This window comes from Anarhichas minor, unplaced genomic scaffold (assembly GCF_050575085.1).
Source record: "Anarhichas minor isolate MPS153535 unplaced genomic scaffold, ASM5057508v1 ptg000025l, whole genome shotgun sequence".
NCBI classification, from domain to species: Eukaryota; Metazoa; Chordata; class Actinopteri; order Perciformes; family Anarhichadidae; genus Anarhichas; species Anarhichas minor.
In genome coordinates, this window is record NW_027466471.1 from 326,938 (window position 1) to 347,432 (window position 20,495).

A 20,495-nucleotide genomic window follows, 5' to 3' on the forward strand; every position below is an offset into this window, starting at 1 on the left:
CCAAAAGACAACGACTTAATTCACATGCCTAACAGAGGTGAATTTCGTCAGGCAAACATCAAACGATGATACGTTTTAATGGCTCGTTGGTCTAGGGGTATGATTCTCGCTTAGGGTGCGAGAGGTCCCGGGTCCAAATCCTGGAAGAGCCCAGAATATGTCTTTGGCTAGTGTTGACTGTTAAATTAAGCGAGCCAAAAACGTTGTCCCTTAAAACAATGTTTCTTCCACAATTTAGCCACTGCCGTGCATATACCAGCATTGTAGCGTTTTGGCAAAAATGTAGCTGGTTCATCTTCGCAGAACACCCAGCATTCTTTTATTGCCAAAAGACAACGACTTAATTCACATGCCTAACAGAGGTGAATTTCGTCAGGCAAACATCAAACGATGAGATGTTTTAATGGCTCGTTGGTCTAGGGGTATGATTCTCGCTTAGGGTGCGAGAGGTCCCGGGTCCAAATCCCGGACGAGCCCACAATATGTCTTTGGCTAATTTTGACTGTTTAAATAAGCGAGCCAAAAACGTTGTCCCTTAAAACAATGTTTCTTCCACAATTTAGCCACAGCCGTGCATATACCAGCATTGTACTGTTTTGGCAAAAATATAGCTGGTTCATCTTCTTTGCAGAACACCCAGCATTCTTTTATTGCCAAAAGACAAAGACTTAATTCACATGCCTAACAATGGTGAATTTCGTCAGGCAAACATCAAACGATGAGATGTTTTAATGGCTCGTTGGTCTAGGGGTATGATTCTTGCTTTGGGTGCGAGAGGTCCCGGGTCCAAATCCCGGACGAGCCCAGAATATGTCTTTGGCTAATCTTGACTTTTTAAATAAGCGAGCCAAAAACTTTGTCCCTTAAAACAATGTTTCTTCCACAATTTAGCCAATGTCGTGCATATACCAGCATTGTAGCGTTTTGACAAAAATGTAGCTGGTTCATCTTCTTCGCAGAACACCCAGCATTCTTTTATTGCCAAAAGACAAAGACTTAATTCACATGCCTAACAGAGGTGAATTTCGTCAGGCAAACATCAAACGATGAGATGTTTTAATGGCTCGTTGGTCTAGGGGTATGATTCTCGCTTTGGGTGCGAGAGATCCCGGGTCCAAATCCCGGACGAGCCCAGAATATGTCTTCGGCTAATGTTGACTGTTTAAATAAATGAGCCTAAAACAATGTTTCTTCCACAATTTAGCCACTGCCGTGCATATACCAGCATTGTAGCGTTTTGGCAAAAATGTAGCTGGTTCATCTTCGCAGAACACCCAGCATTCTTTTATTGCCAAAAGACAACGACTTAATTCACATGCCTAACAATGGTGAATTTCGTCAGGCAAACATCAAACGATGAGATGTTTTAATGGCTCGTTGGTCTAGGGGTATGATTCTCGCTTTGGGTGCGAGAGGTCCCGGGTCCAAATCCCGGACGAGCCCAGAATATGTCTTCGGCTAATGTTAACTGTTTAAATAAGCGAGCCAGAAACGTTGTCCCTTAAAACAATGTTTCTTCCACAATTTAGCCAATGTCATGCCCGTACCGGTGTTGTAGCGTTTGGGCTAAAATGTAGCTTCTTAGCAGATTACCAACCATTTTTTCTGTGCCAAGACACGCCGACTTTATTCATATGCCTGGCAATGGAGAATTTCGTCAGGCAGATATCAAATAATGAGTCATTTCATTGGCTCGTTGGTCTAGGGGTATGATTCTCGCTTCGGGTGCGAGAGGTCCCGGGTCCAAATCCCTGACGAGCCCAGAATTTATCTTTGGCTAATGTTGACTGTTTAAATAAGCGAGCCAAAAACGTTGTCCCTTAAAACAATGTTTCTTCCACAATTTAGCCACAGCCGTGCATATACCAGCATTGTAGTGTTTTGGCAAAAATGTAGCTGGTTCATCTTCTTTGCAGAACACCCAGCATTCTTTTATTGCCAAAAGACAAAGACTTAATTCACATGCCTAACAATGGTGAATTTCGTCAGGCAAACATCAAACGATGATATGTTTTAATGGCTCGTTGGTCTAGGGGTATGATTCTCGCTTTGGGTGCGAGAGGTCCCGGGTCCAAATCCCGGACGAGCCCAGAATATGTCTTTGGCTAATGTTGACTGTTTAAATAAATGAGCCTAAAACAATGTTTCTTCCACAATTTAGCCACTGCCGTGCATATACCAGCATTGTAGCGTTTTGGCAAAAATGTAGCTGGTTCATCTTCGCAGAACACCCAGCATTCTTTTATTGCCAAAAGACAACGACTTAATTCACATGCCTAACAGAGGTGAATTTCGTCAGGCAAACATCAAACGATGATACGTTTTAATGGCTCGTTGGTCTAGGGGTATGATTCTCGCTTAGGGTGCGAGAGGTCCCGGGTCCAAATCCCGGAAGAGCCCAGAATATGTCTTTGGCTAGTGTTGACTGTTAAATTAAGCGAGCCAAAAACGTTGTCCCTTAAAACAATGTTTCTTCCACAATTTAGCCACTGCCGTGCATATACCAGCATTGTAGCGTTTTGGCAAAAATGTAGCTGGTTCATCTTCGCAGAACACCCAGCATTCTTTTATTGCCAAAAGACAACGACTTAATTCACATGCCTAACAGAGGTGAATTTCGTCAGGCAAACATCAAACGATGAGATGTTTTAATGGCTCGTTGGTCTAGGGGTATGATTCTCGCTTAGGGTGCGAGAGGTCCCCGGTCCAAATCCCGGACGAGCCCACAATATGTCTTTGGCTAATTTTGACTGTTTAAATAAGCGAGCCAAAAACGTTGTCCCTTAAAACAATGTTTCTTCCACAATTTAGCCACAGCCGTGCATATACCAGCATTGTAGTGTTTTGGCAAAAATATAGCTGGTTCATCTTCTTTGCAGAACACCCAGCATTCTTTTATTGCCAAAAGACAAAGACTTAATTCACATGCCTAACAATGGTGAATTTCGTCAGGCAAACATCAAACGATGATATGTTTTAATGGCTCGTTGGTCTAGGGGTATGATTCTCGCTTTGGGTGCGAGAGGTCCCGGGTCCAAATCCCGGACGAGCCCAGAATATGTCTTTGGCTAATGTTGACTGTTTAAATAAATGAGCCTAAAACAATGTTTCTTCCACAATTTAGCCACTGCCGTGCATATACCAGCATTGTAGCGTTTTGGCAAAAATGTAGCTGGTTCATCTTCGCAGAACACCCAGCATTCTTTTATTGCCAAAAGACAACGACTTAATTCACATGCCTAACAGAGGTGAATTTCGTCAGGCAAACATCAAACGATGATACGTTTTAATGGCTCGTTGGTCTAGGGGTATGATTCTCGCTTAGGGTGCGAGAGGTCCCGGGTCCAAATCCCGGAAGAGCCCAGAATATGTCTTTGGCTAGTGTTGACTGTTAAATTAAGCGAGCCAAAAACGTTGTCCCTTAAAACAATGTTTCTTCCACAATTTAGCCACTGCCGTGCATATACCAGCATTGTAGCGTTTTGGCAAAAATGTAGCTGGTTCATCTTCGCAGAACACCCAGCATTCTTTTATTGCCAAAAGACAACGACTTAATTCACATGCCTAACAGAGGTGAATTTCGTCAGGCAAACATCAAACGATGAGATGTTTTAATGGCTCGTTGGTCTAGGGGTATGATTCTCGCTTAGGGTGCGAGAGGTCCCGGGTCCAAATCCCGGACGAGCCCACAATATGTCTTTGGCTAATTTTGACTGTTTAAATAAGCGAGCCAAAAACGTTGTCCCTTAAAACAATGTTTCTTCCACAATTTAGCCACAGCCGTGCATATACCAGCATTGTAGTGTTTTGGCAAAAATATAGCTGGTTCATCTTCTTTGCAGAACACCCAGCATTCTTTTATTGCCAAAAGACAAAGACTTAATTCACATGCCTAACAGAGGTGAATTTCGTCAGGCAAACATCAAACGATGAGATGTTTTAATGGCTCGTTGGTCTAGGGGTATGATTCTCGCTTTGGGTGCGAGAGATCCCGGGTCCAAATCCCGGACGAGCCCAGAATATGTCTTCGGCTAATGTTGACTGTTTAAATAAATGAGCCTAAAACAATGTTTCTTCCACAATTTAGCCACTGCCGTGCATATACCAGCATTGTAGCGTTTTGGCAAAAATGTAGCTGGTTCATCTTCGCAGAACACCCAGCATTCTTTTATTGCCAAAAGACAACGACTTAATTCACATGCCTAACAATGGTGAATTTCGTCAGGCAAACATCAAACGATGAGATGTTTTAATGGCTCGTTGGTCTAGGGGTATGATTCTCGCTTTGGGTGCGAGAGGTCCCGGGTCCAAATCCCGGACGAGCCCAGAATATGTCTTCGGCTAATGTTAACTGTTTAAATAAGCGAGCCAGAAACTTTGTCCCTTAAAACAATGTTTCTTCCACAATTTAGCCAATGTCATGCCCGTACCGGTGTTGTAGCGTTTGGGCTAAAATGTAGCTTCTTAGCAGATTACCAACCATTTTTTCTGTGCCAAGACACGCCGACTTTATTCATATGCCTGGCAATGGAGAATTTCGTCAGGCAGATATCAAATAATGAGTCATTTCATTGGCTCGTTGGTCTAGGGGTATGATTCTCGCTTCGGGTGCGAGAGGTCCCGGGTCCAAATCCCGGACGAGCCCAGAATTTATCTTTGGCTAATGTTGACTGTTTAAATAAGCGAGCCAAAAACGTTGTCCCTTAAAACAATGTTTCTTCCACAATTTAGCCACAGCCGTGCATATACCAGCATTGTAGTGTTTTGGCAAAAATGTAGCTGGTTCATCTTCTTTGCAGAACACCCAGCATTCTTTTATTGCCAAAAGACAAAGACTTAATTCACATGCCTAACAATGGTGAATTTCGTCAGGCAAACATCAAACGATGATATGTTTTAATGGCTCGTTGGTCTAGGGGTATGATTCTCGCTTTGGGTGCGAGAGGTCCCGGGTCCAAATCCCGGACGAGCCCAGAATATGTCTTTGGCTAATGTTGACTGTTTAAATAAATGAGCCTAAAACAATGTTTCTTCCACAATTTAGCCACTGCCGTGCATATACCAGCATTGTAGCGTTTTGGCAAAAATGTAGCTGGTTCATCTTCGCAGAACACCCAGCATTCTTTTATTGCCAAAAGACAACGACTTAATTCACATGCCTAACAGAGGTGAATTTCGTCAGGCAAACATCAAACGATGATACGTTTTAATGGCTCGTTGGTCTAGGGGTATGATTCTCGCTTAGGGTGCGAGAGGTCCCGGGTCCAAATCCCTGAAGAGCCCAGAATATGTCTTTGGCTAGTGTTGACTGTTAAATTAAGCGAGCCAAAAACGTTGTCCCTTAAAACAATGTTTCTTCCACAATTTAGCCACTGCCGTGCATATACCAGCATTGTAGCGTTTTGGCAAAAATGTAGCTGGTTCATCTTCGCAGAACACCCAGCATTCTTTTATTGCCAAAAGACAACGACTTAATTCACATGCCTAACAGAGGTGAATTTCGTCAGGCAAACATCAAACGATGAGATGTTTTAATGGCTCGTTGGTCTAGGGGTATGATTCTCGCTTAGGGTGCGAGAGGTCCCCTTTCCAAATCCCGGACGAGCCCACAATATGTCTTTGGCTAATTTTGACTGTTTAAATAAGCGAGCCAAAAACGTTGTCCCTTAAAACAATGTTTCTTCCACAATTTAGCCACAGCCGTGCATATACCAGCATTGTAGTGTTTTGGCAAAAATATAGCTGGTTCATCTTCTTTGCAGAACACCCAGCATTCTTTTATTGCCAAAAGACAAAGACTTAATTCACATGCCTAACAATGGTGAATTTCGTCAGGCAAACATCAAACGATGATATGTTTTAATGGCTCGTTGGTCTAGGGGTATGATTCTCGCTTTGGGTGCGAGAGGTCCCGGGTCCAAATCCCGGACGAGCCCAGAATATGTCTTTGGCTAATGTTGACTGTTTAAATAAATGAGCCTAAAACAATGTTTCTTCCACAATTTAGCCACTGCCGTGCATATACCAGCATTGTAGCGTTTTGGCAAAAATGTAGCTGGTTCATCTTCGCAGAACACCCAGCATTCTTTTATTGCCAAAAGACAACGACTTAATTCACATGCCTAACAGAGGTGAATTTCGTCAGGCAAACATCAAACGATGATACGTTTTAATGGCTCGTTGGTCTAGGGGTATGATTCTCGCTTAGGGTGCGAGAGGTCCCGGGTCCAAATCCCGGAAGAGCCCAGAATATGTCTTTGGCTAGTGTTGACTGTTAAATTAAGCGAGCCAAAAACGTTGTCCCTTAAAACAATGTTTCTTCCACAATTTAGCCACTGCCGTGCATATACCAGCATTGTAGCGTTTTGGCAAAAATGTAGCTGGTTCATCTTCGCAGAACACCCAGCATTCTTTTATTGCCAAAAGACAACGACTTAATTCACATGCCTAACAGAGGTGAATTTCGTCAGGCAAACATCAAACGATGAGATGTTTTAATGGCTCGTTGGTCTAGGGGTATGATTCTCGCTTAGGGTGCGAGAGGTCCCGGGTCCAAATCCCGGACGAGCCCACAATATGTCTTTGGCTAATTTTGACTGTTTAAATAAGCGAGCCAAAAACGTTGTCCCTTAAAACAATGTTTCTTCCACAATTTAGCCACAGCCGTGCATATACCAGCATTGTAGTGTTTTGGCAAAAATATAGCTGGTTCATCTTCTTTGCAGAACACCCAGCATTCTTTTATTGCCAAAAGACAAAGACTTAATTCACATGCCTAACAATGGTGAATTTCGTCAGGCAAACATCAAACGATGATATGTTTTAATGGCTCGTTGGTCTAGGGGTATGATTCTCGCTTTGGGTGCGAGAGGTCCCGGGTCCAAATCCCGGACGAGCCCAGAATATGTCTTTGGCTAATGTTGACTGTTTAAATAAATGAGCCTAAAACAATGTTTCTTCCACAATTTAGCCACTGCCGTGCATATACCAGCATTGTAGCGTTTTGGCAAAAATGTAGCTGGTTCATCTTCGCAGAACACCCAGCATTCTTTTATTGCCAAAAGACAACGACTTAATTCACATGCCTAACAGAGGTGAATTTCGTCAGGCAAACATCAAACGATGATACGTTTTAATGGCTCGTTGGTCTAGGGGTATGATTCTCGCTTAGGGTGCGAGAGGTCCCGGGTCCAAATCCCGGAAGAGCCCAGAATATGTCTTTGGCTAGTGTTGACTGTTAAATTAAGCGAGCCAAAAACGTTGTCCCTTAAAACAATGTTTCTTCCACAATTTAGCCACTGCCGTGCATATACCAGCATTGTAGCGTTTTGGCAAAAATGTAGCTGGTTCATCTTCGCAGAACACCCAGCATTCTTTTATTGCCAAAAGACAACGACTTAATTCACATGCCTAACAGAGGTGAATTTCGTCAGGCAAACATCAAACGATGAGATGTTTTAATGGCTCGTTGGTCTAGGGGTATGATTCTCGCTTAGGGTGCGAGAGGTCCCGGGTCCAAATCCCGGACGAGCCCAGAATATGTCTTTGGCTAATTTTGACTGTTTAAATAAGCGAGCCAAAAACTTTGTCCCTTAAAACAATGTTTCTTCCACAATTTAGCCACTGCCGTGCATATACCAGCATTGTAGCGTTTTGGCAAAAATGTAGCTGGTTCATCTTCGCAGAACACCCAGCATTCTTTTATTGCCAAAAGACAACGACTTAATTCACATGCCTAACAGAGGTGAATTTCGTCAGGCAAACATCAAACGATGATACGTTTTAATGGCTCGTTGGTCTAGGGGTATGATTCTCGCTTAGGGTGCGAGAGGTCCCGGGTCCAAATCCCGGAAGAGCCCAGAATATGTCTTTGGCTAGTGTTGACTGTTAAATTAAGCGAGCCAAAAACGTTGTCCCTTAAAACAATGTTTCTTCCACAATTTAGCCACTGCCGTGCATATACCAGCATTGTAGCGTTTTGGCAAAAATGTAGCTGGTTCATCTTCGCAGAACACCCAGCATTCTTTTATTGCCAAAAGACAACGACTTAATTCACATGCCTAACAGAGGTGAATTTCGTCAGGCAAACATCAAACGATGAGATGTTTTAATGGCTCGTTGGTCTAGGGGTATGATTCTCGCTTAGGGTGCGAGAGGTCCCGGGTCCAAATCCCGGACGAGCCCAGAATATGTCTTTGGCTAATTTTGACTGTTTAAATAAGCGAGCCAAAAACTTTGTCCCTTAAAACAATGTTTCTTCCACAATTTAGCCAATGTCGTGCATATACCAGCATTGTAGCGTTTTGACAAAAATGTAGCTGGTTCATCTTCTTCGCAGAACACCCAGCATTCTTTTATTGCCAAAAGACAACGACTTAATTCACATGCCTAACAAAGGTGAATTTCGTCAGGCAAACATCAAACGATGAGATGTTTTAATGGCTCGTTGGTCTAGGGGTATGATTCTCGCTTAGGGTGCGAGAGGTCCGGGGTCCAAATCCCAGACGAGCCCAGAATATGTCTTTGGCTAATGTTGACTGTTTAAATAAATGAGCCTAAAACAATGTTTCTTCCACAATTTAGCCACTGCCGTGCATATACCAGCATTGTAGCGTTTTGGCAAAAATGTAGCTGGTTCATCTTCGCAGAACACCCAGCATTCTTTTATTGCCAAAAGACAACGACTTAATTCACATGCCTAACAAAGATGAATTTCGTCAGGCAAACATCAAACAATGAGATGTTTTAATGGCTCGTTGGTCTAGGGGTATGATTCTCGCTTAGGGTGCGAGAGGTCTGGGGTCCAAATCCCAGACGAGCCCAGAATATGTCTTTGGCTAATTTTGACTGTTTAATTAAGCGAGCCAAAAATGTTGTCCCTTAAAACAATGTTTCTTCCACAATTTAGCCACTGCCGTGCATATACCAGCATTGTAGCGTTTTGGCAAAAATGTAGCTGGTTCATCTTCGCAGAACACCCAGCATTCTTTTATTGCCAAAAGACAACGACTTAATTCACATGCCTAACAAAGGTGAATTTCGTCAGGCAAACATCAAACGATGAGATGTTTTAATGGCTCGTTGGTCTAGGGGTATGATTCTCGCTTAGGGTGCGAGAGGTCCCGGGTCCAAATCCCGGACGAGCCCAGAATATTTCTTTGGCTAATTTTGACTGTTTAATTAAGCGAGCCAAAAACTTTGTCCCTTAAAACAATGTTTCTTCCACAATTTAGCCACTGCCGTGCATATACCAGCATTGTAGCGTTTTGGCAAAAATGTAGCTGGTTCATCTTCTTCGCAGAACACCCAGCATTCTTTTATTGCCAAAAGACAACGACTTAATTCACATGCCTAACAGAGGTGAATTTCGTCAGGCAAACATCAAACGATGAGATGTTTTAATGGCTCGTTGGTCTAGGGGTATGATTCTCGCTTAGGGTGCGAGAGGTCCCGGGTCCAAATCCCGGACGAGCCCAGAACATGTCTTTGGCTAATGTTGACTGTTTAAATAAATGAGCCTAAAACAATGTTTCTTCCACAATTTAGCCACTGCCGTGCATATACCAGCATTGTAGCGTTTTGGCAAAAATGTAGCTGGTTCATCTTCGCAGAACACCCAGCATTCTTTTATTGCCAAAAGACAACGACTTAATTCACATGCCTAACAATGGTGAATTTCGTCAGGCAAACATCAAACGATGAGATGTTTTAATGGCTCGTTGGTCTAGGGGTATGATTCTCGCTTTGGGTGCGAGAGGTCCCGTGTCCAAATCCCGGACGAGCACAGAATATGTCTTTGGCTAATGTTGACTGTTTAAATAAGCGAGCCAAAAACTTTGTCCCTTAAAACAATGTTTCTTCCACAATTTAGCCAATGTCGTGCATATACCAGCATTGTAGCGTTTTGACAAAAATGTAGCTGGTTCATCTTCTTCGCAGAACACCCAGCATTCTTTTATTGCCAAAAGACAAAGACTTAATTCACATGCCTAACAGAGGTGAATTTCGTCAGGCAAACATCAAACGATGATATGTTTTAATGGCTCGTTGGTCTAAGGGTATGATTCTCGCTTAGGGTGCGAGAGGTCCCGGGTCCAAATCCCGGACGAGCCCAGAATATGTCTTTGGCTAGTGTTGACTGTTAAATTAAGCGAGCCAAAAACATTGTCCCTTAAAACAATGTTTCTTCCACAATTTAGCCAATGTCATGCCTGTACCGGTGTTGTAGCGTTTGGGCTAAAATGTAGCTTCTTAGCAGATTACCAACCATTTTTTCTGTGCCAAGACACGCCGACTTTATTCATATGCCTGGCAATGGAGAATTTCGTCAGGCAGATATCAAATAATGAGTCATTTCATTGGCTCGTTGGTCTAGGGGTATGATTCTCGCTTCGGGTGCGAGAGGTCCCGGGTCCAAATCCCGGACGAGCCCAGAATATGTCTTTGGCTAATGTTGACTGTTTAAATAAATGAGCCTAAAACAATGTTTCTTCCACAATTTAGCCACTGCCGTGCATATACCAGCATTGTAGCGTTTTGGCAAAAATGTAGCTGGTTCATCTTCGCAGAACACCCAGCATTCTTTTATTACCAAAAGACAACGACTTAATTCACATGCCTAACAATGGTGAATTTCGTCAGGCAAACATCAAACGATGAGATGTTTTAATGGCTCGTTGGTCTAGGGGTATGATTCTCGCTTTGGGTGCGAGAGGTCCCGGGTCCAAATCCCGGACGACCCCAGAATATGTCTTTGGCTAGTGTTGACTGTTAAATTAAGCGAGCCAAAAACATTGTCCCTTAAAACAATGTTTCTTCCACAATTTAGCCAATGTCATGCCCGTACCGGTGTTGTAGCGTTTGGGCTAAAATGTAGCTTCTTAGCAGATTACCAACCATTTTTTCTGTGCCAAGACACGCCGACTTTATTCATATGCCTGGCAATGGAGAATTTCGTCAGGCAGATATCAAATAATGAGTCATCTCATTGGCTCGTTGGTCTAGGGGTATGATTCTCGCTTCGGGTGCGAGAGGTCCCGGGTCCAAATCCCGGACGAGCCCAGAATTTATCTTTGGCTAATGTTGACTGTTTAAATAAGCGAGCCAAAAACGTTGTCCCTTAAAACAATGTTTCTTCCACAATTTAGCCACTGCCGTGCATATACCAGCATTGTAGCGTTTTGGCAAAAATGTAGCTGGTTCATCTTCTTTGCAGAACACCCAGCATTCTTTTATTGCCAAAAGACAAAGACTTAATTCACATGCCTAACAATGGTGAATTTCGTCAGGCAAACATCAAACGATGAGATGTTTTAATGGCTCGTTGGTCTAGGGGTATGATTCTTGCTTTGGGTGCGAGAGGTCCCGGGTCCAAATCCCGGACGAGCCCAGAATATGTCTTTGGCTAATCTTGACTGTTTAAATAAGCGAGCCAAAAACTTTGTCCCTTAAAACAATGTTTCTTCCACAATTTAGCCAATGTCGTGCATATACCAGCATTGTAGCGTTTTGACAAAAATGTAGCTGGTTCATCTTCTTCGCAGAACACCCAGCATTCTTTTGTTGCCAAAAGACAAAGACTTAATTCACATGCCTAACAGAGGTGAATTTCGTCAGGCAAACATCAAACGATGATATGTTTTAATCGCTCGTTGGTCTAGGTGTATGATTCTCGCTTTGGGTGCGAGAGGTCCCGGGTCCAAATCCCGGACGAGCCCAGAATATGTCTTTGGCTAGTGTTGACTGTTAAATTAAGCGAGCCAAAAACGTTGTCCCTTAAAACAATGTTTCTTCCACAATTTAGCCAATGTCATGCCCGTACCGGTGTTGTAGCGTTTGGGCTAAAATGTAGCTTCTTAGCAGATTACCAACCATTTTTTCTGTGCCAAGACACGCCGACTTTATTCATATGCCTGGCAATGGAGAATTTCGTCAGGCAGATATCAAATAATGAGTCATTTCATTGGCTCGTTGGTCTAGGGGTATGATTCTCGCTTCGGGTGCGAGAGGTCCCGGGTCCAAATCCCGGACGAGCCCAGAATTTATCTTTGGCTAATGTTGACTGTTTAAATAAGCGAGCCAAAAACGTTGTCCCTTAAAACAATGTTTCTTCCACAATTTAGCCACTGCCGTGCATATACCAGCATTGTAGCGTTTTGGCAAAAATGTAGCTGGTTCATCTTCTTTGCAGAACACCCAGCATTCTTTTATTGCCAAAAGACAAAGACTTAATTCACATGCCTAACAATGGTGAATTTCGTCAGGCAAACATCAAACGATGAGATGTTTTAATGGCTCGTTGGTCTAGGGGTATGATTCTCGCTTTGGGTGCGAGAGGTCCCGGGTCCAAATCCCGGACGAGCCCAGAATATGTCTTTGGCTAATCTTGACTTTTTAAATAAGCGAGCCAAAAACCTTGTCCCTTAAAACAATGTTTCTTCCACAATTTAGCCACTGCCGTGCATATACCAGCATTGTAGCGTTTTGACAAAAATGTAGCTGGTTCATCTTCTTCGCAGAACACCCAGCAGTCTTTTATTGCCAAAAGACAAAGACTTAATTCACATGCCTAACAGAGGTGAATTTCGTCAGGCAAACATCAAACGATGATATGTTTTAATGGCTCGTTGGTCTAGGTGTATGATTCTCGCTTTGGGTGCGAGAGGTCCCGGGTCCAAATCCCGGACAAGCCCAGAATATGTCTTTGGCTAGTGTTGACTGTTAAATTAAGCGAGCCAAAAACGTTGTCCCTTAAAACAATGTTTCTTCCACAATTTAGCCAATGTCATGCCCGTACCGGTGTTGTAGCGTTTGGGCTAAAATGTAGCTTCTTAGCAGATTACCAACCATTTTTTCTGTGCCAAGACACGCCGACTTTATTCATATGCCTGGCAATGGAGAATTTCGTCAGGCAGATATCAAATAATGAGTCATTTCATTGGCTCGTTGGTCTAGGGGTATGATTCTCGCTTCGGGTGCGAGAGGTCCCGGGTCCAAATTCCGGACGAGCCCAGAATTTATCTTTGGCTAATGTTGACTGTTTAAATAAGCGAGCCAAAAACGTTGTCCCTTAAAACAATGTTTCTTCCACAATTTAGCCACTGCCGTGCATATACCAGCATTGTAGCGTTTTGGCAAAAATGTAGCTGGTTCATCTTCTTTGCAGAACACCCAGCATTCTTTTATTTCCAAAAGACAAAGACTTAATTCACATGCCTAACAATGGTGAATTTCGTCAGGCAAACATCAAACGATGAGATGTTTTAATGGCTCGTTGGTCTAGGGGTATGATTCTCGCTTTGGGTGCGAGAGGTCCCGGGTCCAAATCCCGGACGAGCCCAGAATATGTCTTTGGCTAGTGTTGACTGTTAAATTAAGCGAGCCAAAAACGTTGTCCCTTAAAACAATGTTTCTTCCACAATTTAGCCAATGTCATGCCCGTACCGGTGTTGTAGCGTTTGGGCTAAAATGTAGCTTCTTAGCAGATTACCAACCATTTTTTCTGTGCCAAGACACGCCGACTTTATTCATATGCCTGGCAATGGAGAATTTCGTCAGGCAGATATCAAATAATGAGTCATTTCATTGGCTCGTTGGTCTAGGGGTATGATTCTCGCTTCGGGTGCGAGAGGTCCCGGGTCCAAATCCCGGACGAGCCCAGAATTTATCTTTGGCTAATGTTGACTGTTTAAATAAGCGAGCCAAAAACGTTGTCCCTTAAAACAATGTTTCTTCCACAATTTAGCCACTGCCGTGCATATACCAGCATTGTAGCGTTTTGGCAAAAATGTAGCTGGTTCATCTTCTTTGCAGAACACCCAGCATTCTTTTATTGCCAAAAGACAAAGACTTAATTCACATGCCTAACAATGGTGAATTTCGTCAGGCAAACATCAAACGATGAGATGTTTTAATGGCTCGTTGGTCTAGGGGTATGATTCTCGCTTTGGGTGCGAGAGGTCCCGGGTCCAAATCCCGGACGAGCCCAGAATATGTCTTTGGCTAATGTTGACTGTTTAAATAAATGAGCCTAAAACAATGTTTCTTCCACAATTTAGCCAATGTCATGCCCGTACCGGTGTTGTAGCGTTTGGGCTAAAATGTAGCTTCTTAGCAGATTACCAACCATTTTTTCTGTGCCAAGACACGCCGACTTTATTCATATGCCTGGCAATGGAGAATTTCGTCAGGCAGATATCAAATAATGAGTCATTTCATTGGCTCGTTGGTCTAGGGGTATGATTCTCGCTTAGGGTGCGAGAGGTCCCGAGTCCAAATCCCGGACGAGCCCAGAATATGTCTTTGGCTAATGTTGACTGTTTAAATAAATGAGCCTAAAACAATGTTTCTTCCACAATTTAGCCACTGCCGTGCATATACCAGCATTGTAGCGTTTTGGCAAAAATGTAGCTGGTTCATCTTCTTTGCAGAACACCCAGCATTCTTTTATTGCCAAAAGACAACGACTTAATTCACATGCCTAACAATGGTGAATTTCGTCAGGCAAACATCAAACGATGAGATATTTTAATGGCTCGTTGGTCTAGGGGTATGATTCTCGCTTTGGGTGCGAGAGGTCCCGGGTCCAAATCCCGGACGAGCCCAGAATATGTCTTCGGCTAATGTTGACTGTTTAAATAAGCGAGCCAAAAACGTTGTCCCTTAAAACAATGTTTCTTCCACAATTTAGCCACTGCCGTGCATATACCAGCATTGTAGCGTTTTGGCAAAAATGTAGCTGGTTCATCTTCTTTGCAGAACACCCAGCATTCTTTTATTGCCAAAAGACAAAGACTTAATTCACATGCCTAACAATGGTGAATTTCGTCAGGCAAACATCAAACGATGAGATGTTTTAATGGCTCGTTGGTCTAGGGGTATGATTCTCGCTTTGGGTGCGAGAGGTCCCGGGTCCAAATCCCGGACGAGCCCAGAATATGTCTTTGGCTAATCTTGACTGTTTAAATAAGCGAGCCAAAAACTTTGTCCCTTAAAACAATGTTTCTTCCACAATTTAGCCAATGTCGTGCATATACCAGCATTGTAGCGTTTTGACAAAAATGTAGCTGGTTCATCTTCTTCGCAGAACACCCAGCATTCTTTTATTGCCAAAAGACAAAGACTTAATTCACATGCCTAACAGAGGTGAATTTCGTCAGGCAAACATCAAACGATGATATGTTTTAATGGCTCGTTGGTCTAGGTGTATGATTCTCGCTTTGGGTGCGAGAGATCCCGGGTCCAAATCCCGGACGAGCCCAGAATATGTCTTTGGCTAATGTTGACTGTTTAAATAAATGAGCCTAAAACAATGTTTCTTCCACAATTTAGCCACTGCCGTGCATATACCAGCATTGTAGCGTTTCGGCAAAAATGTAGCTGGTTCATCTTCGCAGAACACCCAGCATTCTTTTATTGCCAAAAGACAACGACTTAATTCACAGGCCTAACAATGGTGAATTTCGTCAGGCAAACATCAAACGATGAGATGTTTTAATGGCTCGTTGGTCTAGGGGTATGATTCTCGCTTTGGGTGCGAGAAGTCCCGGGTCCAAATCCCGGACGAGCCCAGAATATGTCTTTGGCTAATCTTGACTGTTTAAATAAGCGAGCCAAAAACTTTGTCCCTTAAAACAATGTTTCTTCCACAATTTAGCCAATGTCGTGCATATACCAGCATTGTAGCGTTTTGACAAAAATGTAGCTGGTTCATCTTCTTCGCAGAACACCCAGCATTCTTTTATTGCCAAAAGACAAAGACTTAATTCACATGCCTAACAATGGTGAATTTCGTCAGGCAAACATCAAACGATGAGATGTTTTAATGGCTCGTTGGTCTTAGGGTATGATTCTCGCTTTGGGTGCGAGAAGTCCCGGGTCCAAATCCCGGACGAGCCCAGAATATGTCTTTGGCTAGTGTTGACTGTTAAATTAAGCGAGCCAAAAACGTTGTCCCTTAAAACAATGTTTCTTCCACAATTTAGCCAATGTCATGCCCGTACCGGTGTTGTAGCGTTTCGGCAAAAATGTAGCTGGTTCATCTTCGCAGAACACCCAGCATTCTTTTATTGCCAAAAGACAACGACTTAATTCACAGGCCTAACAGAGGTGAATTTCGTCAGGCAAACATCAAACGATGATATGTTTTAATGGCTCGTTGGTCTAGGTGTATGATTCTCGCTTTGGGTGCGAGAGATCCCGGGTCCAAATCCCGGACGAGCCCAGAATATGTCTTTGGCTAATGTTGACTGTTTAAATAAATGAGCCTAAAACAATGTTTCTTCCACAATTTAGCCACTGCCGTGCATATACCAGCATTGTAGCGTTTCGGCAAAAATGTAGCTGGTTCAGCTTCGCAGAACACCCAGCATTCTTTTATTGCCAAAAGACAACGACTTAATTCACAGGCCTAACAGAGGTGAATTTCGTCAGGCAAACATCAAACGATGAGATGTTGTAATGGTGCGTTGGTCTAGGGGTATGATTCTCGCTTTGGGTGCGAGAGGTCCCGGGTCCAAATCCCGGACGAGCCCAGAATATGTCTTTGGCTAATGTTGACTGTTTAAATAAATGAGCCTAAAACAATGTTTCTTCCACAATTTAGCCACTGTCGTGCATATACCAGCATTTTAGCGTTTTGGCAAAAATGTAGCTGGTTCATCTTCGCAGAACACCCAGCATTCTTTTATTGCCAAAAGACAACGACTTAATTCACATGCCTAACAGAGGTGAATTTCGTCAGGCAAACATCAAACGATGAGATGTTGTAATGGTGCGTTGGTCTAGGGGTATGATTCTCGCTTTGGGTGCGAGAGGTCCCGGGTCCAAATCCCGGACGAGCCCAGAATATGTCTTTGGCTAGTGTTGACTGTTAAATTAAGCGAGCCAAAAACGTTGTCCCTTAAAACAATGTTTCTTCCACAATTTAGCCAATGTCATGCCCGTACCGGTGTTGTAGCGTTTGGGCTAAAATGTAGCTTCTTAGCAGATTACCAACCATTTTTTCTGTGCCAAGACACGCCGACTTTATTCATATGCCTGGCAATGGAGAATTTCGTCAGGCAGATATCAAATAATGAGTCATTTCATTGGCTCGTTGGTCTAGGGGTATGATTCTCGCTTCGGGTGCGAGAGGTCCCGGGTCCAAATCCCGGACGAGCCCAGAATTTATCTTTGGCTAATGTTGACTGTTTAAATAAGCGAGCCAAAAACGTTATCCCTTAAAACAATGTTTCTTCCACAATTTAGCCACTGCCGTGCATATACCAGCATTGTAGCGTTTTGGCAAAAATGTAGCTGGTTCATCTTCTTTGCAGAACACCCAGCATTCTTTTATTGCCAAAAGACAAAGACTTAATTCACATGCCTAACAATGGTGAATTTCGTCAGGCAAACATCAAACGATGAGATGTTTTAATGGCTCGTTGGTCTAGGGGTATGATTCTCGCTTTGGGTGCGAGAAGTCCCGGGTCCAAATCCCGGACGAGCCCAGAATATGTCTTTGGCTAATCTTGACTGTTTAAATAAGCGAGCCAAAAACTTTGTCCCTTAAAACAATGTTTCTTCCACAATTTAGCCAATGTCGTGCATATACCAGCATTGTAGCGTTTTGACAAAAATGTAGCTGGTTCATCTTCTTCGCAGAACACCCAGCATTCTTTTATTGCCAAAAGACAAAGACTTAATTCACATGCCTAACAATGGTGAATTTCGTCAGGCAAACATCAAACGATGAGATGTTTTAATGGCTCGTTGGTCTTAGGGTATGATTCTCGCTTTGGGTGCGAGAAGTCCCGGGTCCAAATCCCGGACGAGCCCAGAATATGTCTTTGGCTAATGTTGACTGTTTAAATAAATGAGCCTAAAACAATGTTTCTTCCACAATTTAGCCACTGCCGTGCATATACCAGCATTTTAGCGTTTTGGCAAAAATGTAGCTGGTTCATCTTCGCAGAACACCCAGCATTCTTTTATTGCCAAAAGACAACGACTTAATTCACATGCCTAACAGAGGTGAATTTCGTCAGGCAAACATCAAACGATGAGATGTTGTAATGGTGCGTTGGTCTAGGGGTATGATTCTCGCTTTGGGTGCGAGAGGTCCCGAGTCCAAATCCCGGACGAGCCCAGCATATGTCTTTGGCTAGTGTTGACTGTTAAATTAAGCGAGCCAAAAACGTTGTCCCTTAAAACAATGTTTCTTCCACAATTTAGCCAATGTCATGCCCGTACCGGTGTTGTAGCGTTTGGGCTAAAATGTAGCTTCTTAGCAGATTACCAACCATTTTTTCTGTGCCAAGACACGCCGACTTTATTCATATGCCTGGCAATGGAGAATTTCGTCAGGCAGATATCAAATAATGAGTCATTTCATTAGCTCGTTGGTCTAGGGGTATGATTCTCGCTTCGGGTGCGAGAGGTCCCGGGTCCAAATCCCGGACGAGCCCAGAATTTATCTTTGGCTAATGTTGACTGTTTAAATAAGCGAGCCAAAAACGTTGTCCCTTAAAACAATGTTTCTTCCACAATTTAGCCACTGCCGTGCATATACCAGCATTGTAGCGTTTTGGCAAAAATGTAGCTGGTTCATCTTCTTTGCAGAACACCCAGCATTCTTTTATTGCCAAAAGACAACGACTTAATTCACATGCCTAACAAAGGTGAATTTCGTCAGGCAAACATCAAACGATGAGATGTTTTAATGGCTTGTTGGTCTAGGGGTATGATTCTCGCTTAGGGTGCGAGAGGTCCCGGGTCCAAATCCCGGACGAGCCCAGAATATGTCTTTGGCTAATTTTGACTGTTTAATTAAGCAAGCCAAAAACGTTGTCCCTTAAAACAATGTTTCTTCCACAATTTAGCCACTGCCGTGCATATACCAGCATTGTAGCGTTTTGGCAAAAATGTAGCTGGTTCATCTTCGCAGAACATCCAGCATTCTTTTATTGCCAAAAGACAACGACTTAATTCACATGCCTAACAATGGTGAATTTCGTCAGGCAAACATCAAACGATGAGATATTTTAATGGCTCGTTGGTCTAGGGGTATGATTCTCGCTTTGGGTGCGAGAGGTCCGGGGTCCAAATCCCGGACGAGCCCAGAATATGTCTTCGGCTAATGTTGACTGTTTAAATAAGCGAGCCAAAAACGTTGTCCCTTAAAACAATGTTTCTTCCACAATTTAGCCACTGCCGTGCATATACCAGCATTGTAGCGTTTTGGCAAAAATGTAGCTGGTTCATCTTCTTTGCAGAACACCCAGCATTCTTTTATTGCCAAAAGACAAAGACTTAATTCACATGCCTAACAATGGTGAATTTCGTCAGGCAAACATCAAACGATGAGATGTTTTAATGGCTCGTTGGTCTAGGGGTATGATTCTCGCTTTGGGTGCGAGAGGTCCCGGGTCCAAATCCCGGACGAGCCCAGAATATGTCTTTGGCTAATCTTGACTGTTTAAATAAGCGAGCCAAAAACTTTGTCCCTTAAAACAATGTTTCTTCCACAATTTAGCCAATGTCGTGCATATACCAGCATTGTAGCGTTTTGACAAAAATGTAGCTGGTTCATCTTCTTCGCAGAACACCCAGCATTCTTTTATTGCCAAAAGACAAAGACTTAATTCACATGCCTAACAGAGGTGAATTTCGTCAGGCAAACATCAAACGATGATATGTTTTAATGGCTCGTTGGTCTAGGTGTATGATTCTCGCTTTGGGTGCGAGAGGTCCCGGGTCCAAATCCCGGACGAGCCCAGAATATGTCTTTGGCTAATGTTGACTGTTTAAATAAATGAGCCTAAAACAATGTTTCTTCCACAATTTAGCCACTGCCGTGCATATACCAGCATTGTAGCGTTTCGGCAAAAATGTAGCTGGTTCATCTTCGCAGAACACCCAGCATTCTTTTATTGCCAAAAGACAACGACTTAATTCACAGGCCTAACAGAGGTGAATTTCGTCAGGCAAACATCAAACGATGAGATGTTGTAATGGTGCGTTGGTCTAGGGGTATGATTCTCGCTTTGGGTGCGAGAGGTCCTGGGTCCAAATCCCGGACGAGCCCAGAATATGTCTTTGGCTAATGTTGACTGTTTAAATAAATGAGCCTAAAACAATGTTTCTTCCACAATTTAGCCACTGCCGTGCATATACCAGCATTTTAGCGTTTTGGCAAAAATGTAGCTGGTTCATCTTCGCAGAACACCCAGCATTCTTTTATTGCCAAAAGACAACGACTTAATTCACATGCCTAACAGAGGTGAATTTCGTCAGGCAAACATCAAACGATGAGATGTTGTAATGGTGCGTTGGTCTAGGGGTATGATTCTCGCTTTGGGTGCGAGAGGTCCCGGGTCCAAATCCCGGACGAGCCCAGAATATGTCTTTGGCTAGTGTTGACTGTTAAATTAAGCGAGCCAAAAACGTTGTCCCTTAAAACAATGTTTCTTCCACAATTTAGCCAATGTCATGCCCGTACCGGTGTTGTAGCGTTT

The 20,495-nt window shown here is 43.2% G+C and overlaps 35 non-coding genes across 35 annotated transcripts; all 35 read left to right on the top strand.

The window, feature by feature from the left end:
* The first annotated feature begins 405 nt into the window (after positions 1–405).
* Positions 406–477, top strand: trnap-agg (transfer RNA proline (anticodon AGG)). Its single transcript has one exon. It is a non-coding gene; the product is annotated as a tRNA-Pro (tRNA).
* Positions 478–733: 256 nt separating this feature from the next.
* trnap-ugg (transfer RNA proline (anticodon UGG)) lies at positions 734–805 on the top strand. Its single transcript has one exon. It is a non-coding gene; the product is annotated as a tRNA-Pro (tRNA).
* A 256-nt stretch (positions 806–1,061) lies between these two features.
* Positions 1,062–1,133, top strand: trnap-ugg (transfer RNA proline (anticodon UGG)). Its single transcript has one exon. It is a non-coding gene; the product is annotated as a tRNA-Pro (tRNA).
* Positions 1,134–1,371: 238 nt separating this feature from the next.
* On the top strand, positions 1,372–1,443 carry trnap-ugg (transfer RNA proline (anticodon UGG)). The gene has a single exon. It is a non-coding gene; the product is annotated as a tRNA-Pro (tRNA).
* Positions 1,444–2,018: 575 nt separating this feature from the next.
* On the top strand, positions 2,019–2,090 carry trnap-ugg (transfer RNA proline (anticodon UGG)). Its single transcript has one exon. It is a non-coding gene; the product is annotated as a tRNA-Pro (tRNA).
* Positions 2,091–2,981: 891 nt separating this feature from the next.
* Positions 2,982–3,053, top strand: trnap-ugg (transfer RNA proline (anticodon UGG)). Its single transcript has one exon. It is a non-coding gene; the product is annotated as a tRNA-Pro (tRNA).
* A 563-nt stretch (positions 3,054–3,616) lies between these two features.
* trnap-agg (transfer RNA proline (anticodon AGG)) lies at positions 3,617–3,688 on the top strand. The gene has a single exon. It is a non-coding gene; the product is annotated as a tRNA-Pro (tRNA).
* A 256-nt stretch (positions 3,689–3,944) lies between these two features.
* Positions 3,945–4,016, top strand: trnap-ugg (transfer RNA proline (anticodon UGG)). Its single transcript has one exon. It is a non-coding gene; the product is annotated as a tRNA-Pro (tRNA).
* A 238-nt stretch (positions 4,017–4,254) lies between these two features.
* Positions 4,255–4,326, top strand: trnap-ugg (transfer RNA proline (anticodon UGG)). The gene has a single exon. It is a non-coding gene; the product is annotated as a tRNA-Pro (tRNA).
* A 247-nt stretch (positions 4,327–4,573) lies between these two features.
* trnap-cgg (transfer RNA proline (anticodon CGG)) lies at positions 4,574–4,645 on the top strand. Its single transcript has one exon. It is a non-coding gene; the product is annotated as a tRNA-Pro (tRNA).
* A 256-nt stretch (positions 4,646–4,901) lies between these two features.
* Positions 4,902–4,973, top strand: trnap-ugg (transfer RNA proline (anticodon UGG)). The gene has a single exon. It is a non-coding gene; the product is annotated as a tRNA-Pro (tRNA).
* An 891-nt stretch (positions 4,974–5,864) lies between these two features.
* trnap-ugg (transfer RNA proline (anticodon UGG)) lies at positions 5,865–5,936 on the top strand. The gene has a single exon. It is a non-coding gene; the product is annotated as a tRNA-Pro (tRNA).
* A 563-nt stretch (positions 5,937–6,499) lies between these two features.
* trnap-agg (transfer RNA proline (anticodon AGG)) lies at positions 6,500–6,571 on the top strand. Its single transcript has one exon. It is a non-coding gene; the product is annotated as a tRNA-Pro (tRNA).
* Positions 6,572–6,827: 256 nt separating this feature from the next.
* Positions 6,828–6,899, top strand: trnap-ugg (transfer RNA proline (anticodon UGG)). The gene has a single exon. It is a non-coding gene; the product is annotated as a tRNA-Pro (tRNA).
* A 563-nt stretch (positions 6,900–7,462) lies between these two features.
* On the top strand, positions 7,463–7,534 carry trnap-agg (transfer RNA proline (anticodon AGG)). Its single transcript has one exon. It is a non-coding gene; the product is annotated as a tRNA-Pro (tRNA).
* A 578-nt stretch (positions 7,535–8,112) lies between these two features.
* On the top strand, positions 8,113–8,184 carry trnap-agg (transfer RNA proline (anticodon AGG)). Its single transcript has one exon. It is a non-coding gene; the product is annotated as a tRNA-Pro (tRNA).
* An 891-nt stretch (positions 8,185–9,075) lies between these two features.
* trnap-agg (transfer RNA proline (anticodon AGG)) lies at positions 9,076–9,147 on the top strand. The gene has a single exon. It is a non-coding gene; the product is annotated as a tRNA-Pro (tRNA).
* A 256-nt stretch (positions 9,148–9,403) lies between these two features.
* trnap-agg (transfer RNA proline (anticodon AGG)) lies at positions 9,404–9,475 on the top strand. The gene has a single exon. It is a non-coding gene; the product is annotated as a tRNA-Pro (tRNA).
* A 566-nt stretch (positions 9,476–10,041) lies between these two features.
* trnap-agg (transfer RNA proline (anticodon AGG)) lies at positions 10,042–10,113 on the top strand. The gene has a single exon. It is a non-coding gene; the product is annotated as a tRNA-Pro (tRNA).
* Positions 10,114–10,360: 247 nt separating this feature from the next.
* trnap-cgg (transfer RNA proline (anticodon CGG)) lies at positions 10,361–10,432 on the top strand. Its single transcript has one exon. It is a non-coding gene; the product is annotated as a tRNA-Pro (tRNA).
* A 557-nt stretch (positions 10,433–10,989) lies between these two features.
* trnap-cgg (transfer RNA proline (anticodon CGG)) lies at positions 10,990–11,061 on the top strand. Its single transcript has one exon. It is a non-coding gene; the product is annotated as a tRNA-Pro (tRNA).
* A 256-nt stretch (positions 11,062–11,317) lies between these two features.
* Positions 11,318–11,389, top strand: trnap-ugg (transfer RNA proline (anticodon UGG)). Its single transcript has one exon. It is a non-coding gene; the product is annotated as a tRNA-Pro (tRNA).
* A 575-nt stretch (positions 11,390–11,964) lies between these two features.
* Positions 11,965–12,036, top strand: trnap-cgg (transfer RNA proline (anticodon CGG)). Its single transcript has one exon. It is a non-coding gene; the product is annotated as a tRNA-Pro (tRNA).
* A 256-nt stretch (positions 12,037–12,292) lies between these two features.
* On the top strand, positions 12,293–12,364 carry trnap-ugg (transfer RNA proline (anticodon UGG)). The gene has a single exon. It is a non-coding gene; the product is annotated as a tRNA-Pro (tRNA).
* A 903-nt stretch (positions 12,365–13,267) lies between these two features.
* Positions 13,268–13,339, top strand: trnap-ugg (transfer RNA proline (anticodon UGG)). Its single transcript has one exon. It is a non-coding gene; the product is annotated as a tRNA-Pro (tRNA).
* Positions 13,340–13,586: 247 nt separating this feature from the next.
* trnap-cgg (transfer RNA proline (anticodon CGG)) lies at positions 13,587–13,658 on the top strand. The gene has a single exon. It is a non-coding gene; the product is annotated as a tRNA-Pro (tRNA).
* Positions 13,659–13,914: 256 nt separating this feature from the next.
* Positions 13,915–13,986, top strand: trnap-ugg (transfer RNA proline (anticodon UGG)). Its single transcript has one exon. It is a non-coding gene; the product is annotated as a tRNA-Pro (tRNA).
* A 545-nt stretch (positions 13,987–14,531) lies between these two features.
* trnap-ugg (transfer RNA proline (anticodon UGG)) lies at positions 14,532–14,603 on the top strand. The gene has a single exon. It is a non-coding gene; the product is annotated as a tRNA-Pro (tRNA).
* A 256-nt stretch (positions 14,604–14,859) lies between these two features.
* On the top strand, positions 14,860–14,931 carry trnap-ugg (transfer RNA proline (anticodon UGG)). Its single transcript has one exon. It is a non-coding gene; the product is annotated as a tRNA-Pro (tRNA).
* A 566-nt stretch (positions 14,932–15,497) lies between these two features.
* Positions 15,498–15,569, top strand: trnap-ugg (transfer RNA proline (anticodon UGG)). Its single transcript has one exon. It is a non-coding gene; the product is annotated as a tRNA-Pro (tRNA).
* Positions 15,570–17,089: 1,520 nt separating this feature from the next.
* Positions 17,090–17,161, top strand: trnap-cgg (transfer RNA proline (anticodon CGG)). Its single transcript has one exon. It is a non-coding gene; the product is annotated as a tRNA-Pro (tRNA).
* Positions 17,162–17,417: 256 nt separating this feature from the next.
* trnap-ugg (transfer RNA proline (anticodon UGG)) lies at positions 17,418–17,489 on the top strand. Its single transcript has one exon. It is a non-coding gene; the product is annotated as a tRNA-Pro (tRNA).
* An 885-nt stretch (positions 17,490–18,374) lies between these two features.
* trnap-cgg (transfer RNA proline (anticodon CGG)) lies at positions 18,375–18,446 on the top strand. Its single transcript has one exon. It is a non-coding gene; the product is annotated as a tRNA-Pro (tRNA).
* A 256-nt stretch (positions 18,447–18,702) lies between these two features.
* Positions 18,703–18,774, top strand: trnap-agg (transfer RNA proline (anticodon AGG)). Its single transcript has one exon. It is a non-coding gene; the product is annotated as a tRNA-Pro (tRNA).
* A 581-nt stretch (positions 18,775–19,355) lies between these two features.
* On the top strand, positions 19,356–19,427 carry trnap-ugg (transfer RNA proline (anticodon UGG)). Its single transcript has one exon. It is a non-coding gene; the product is annotated as a tRNA-Pro (tRNA).
* Positions 19,428–20,495: the final 1,068 nt, after the last annotated feature.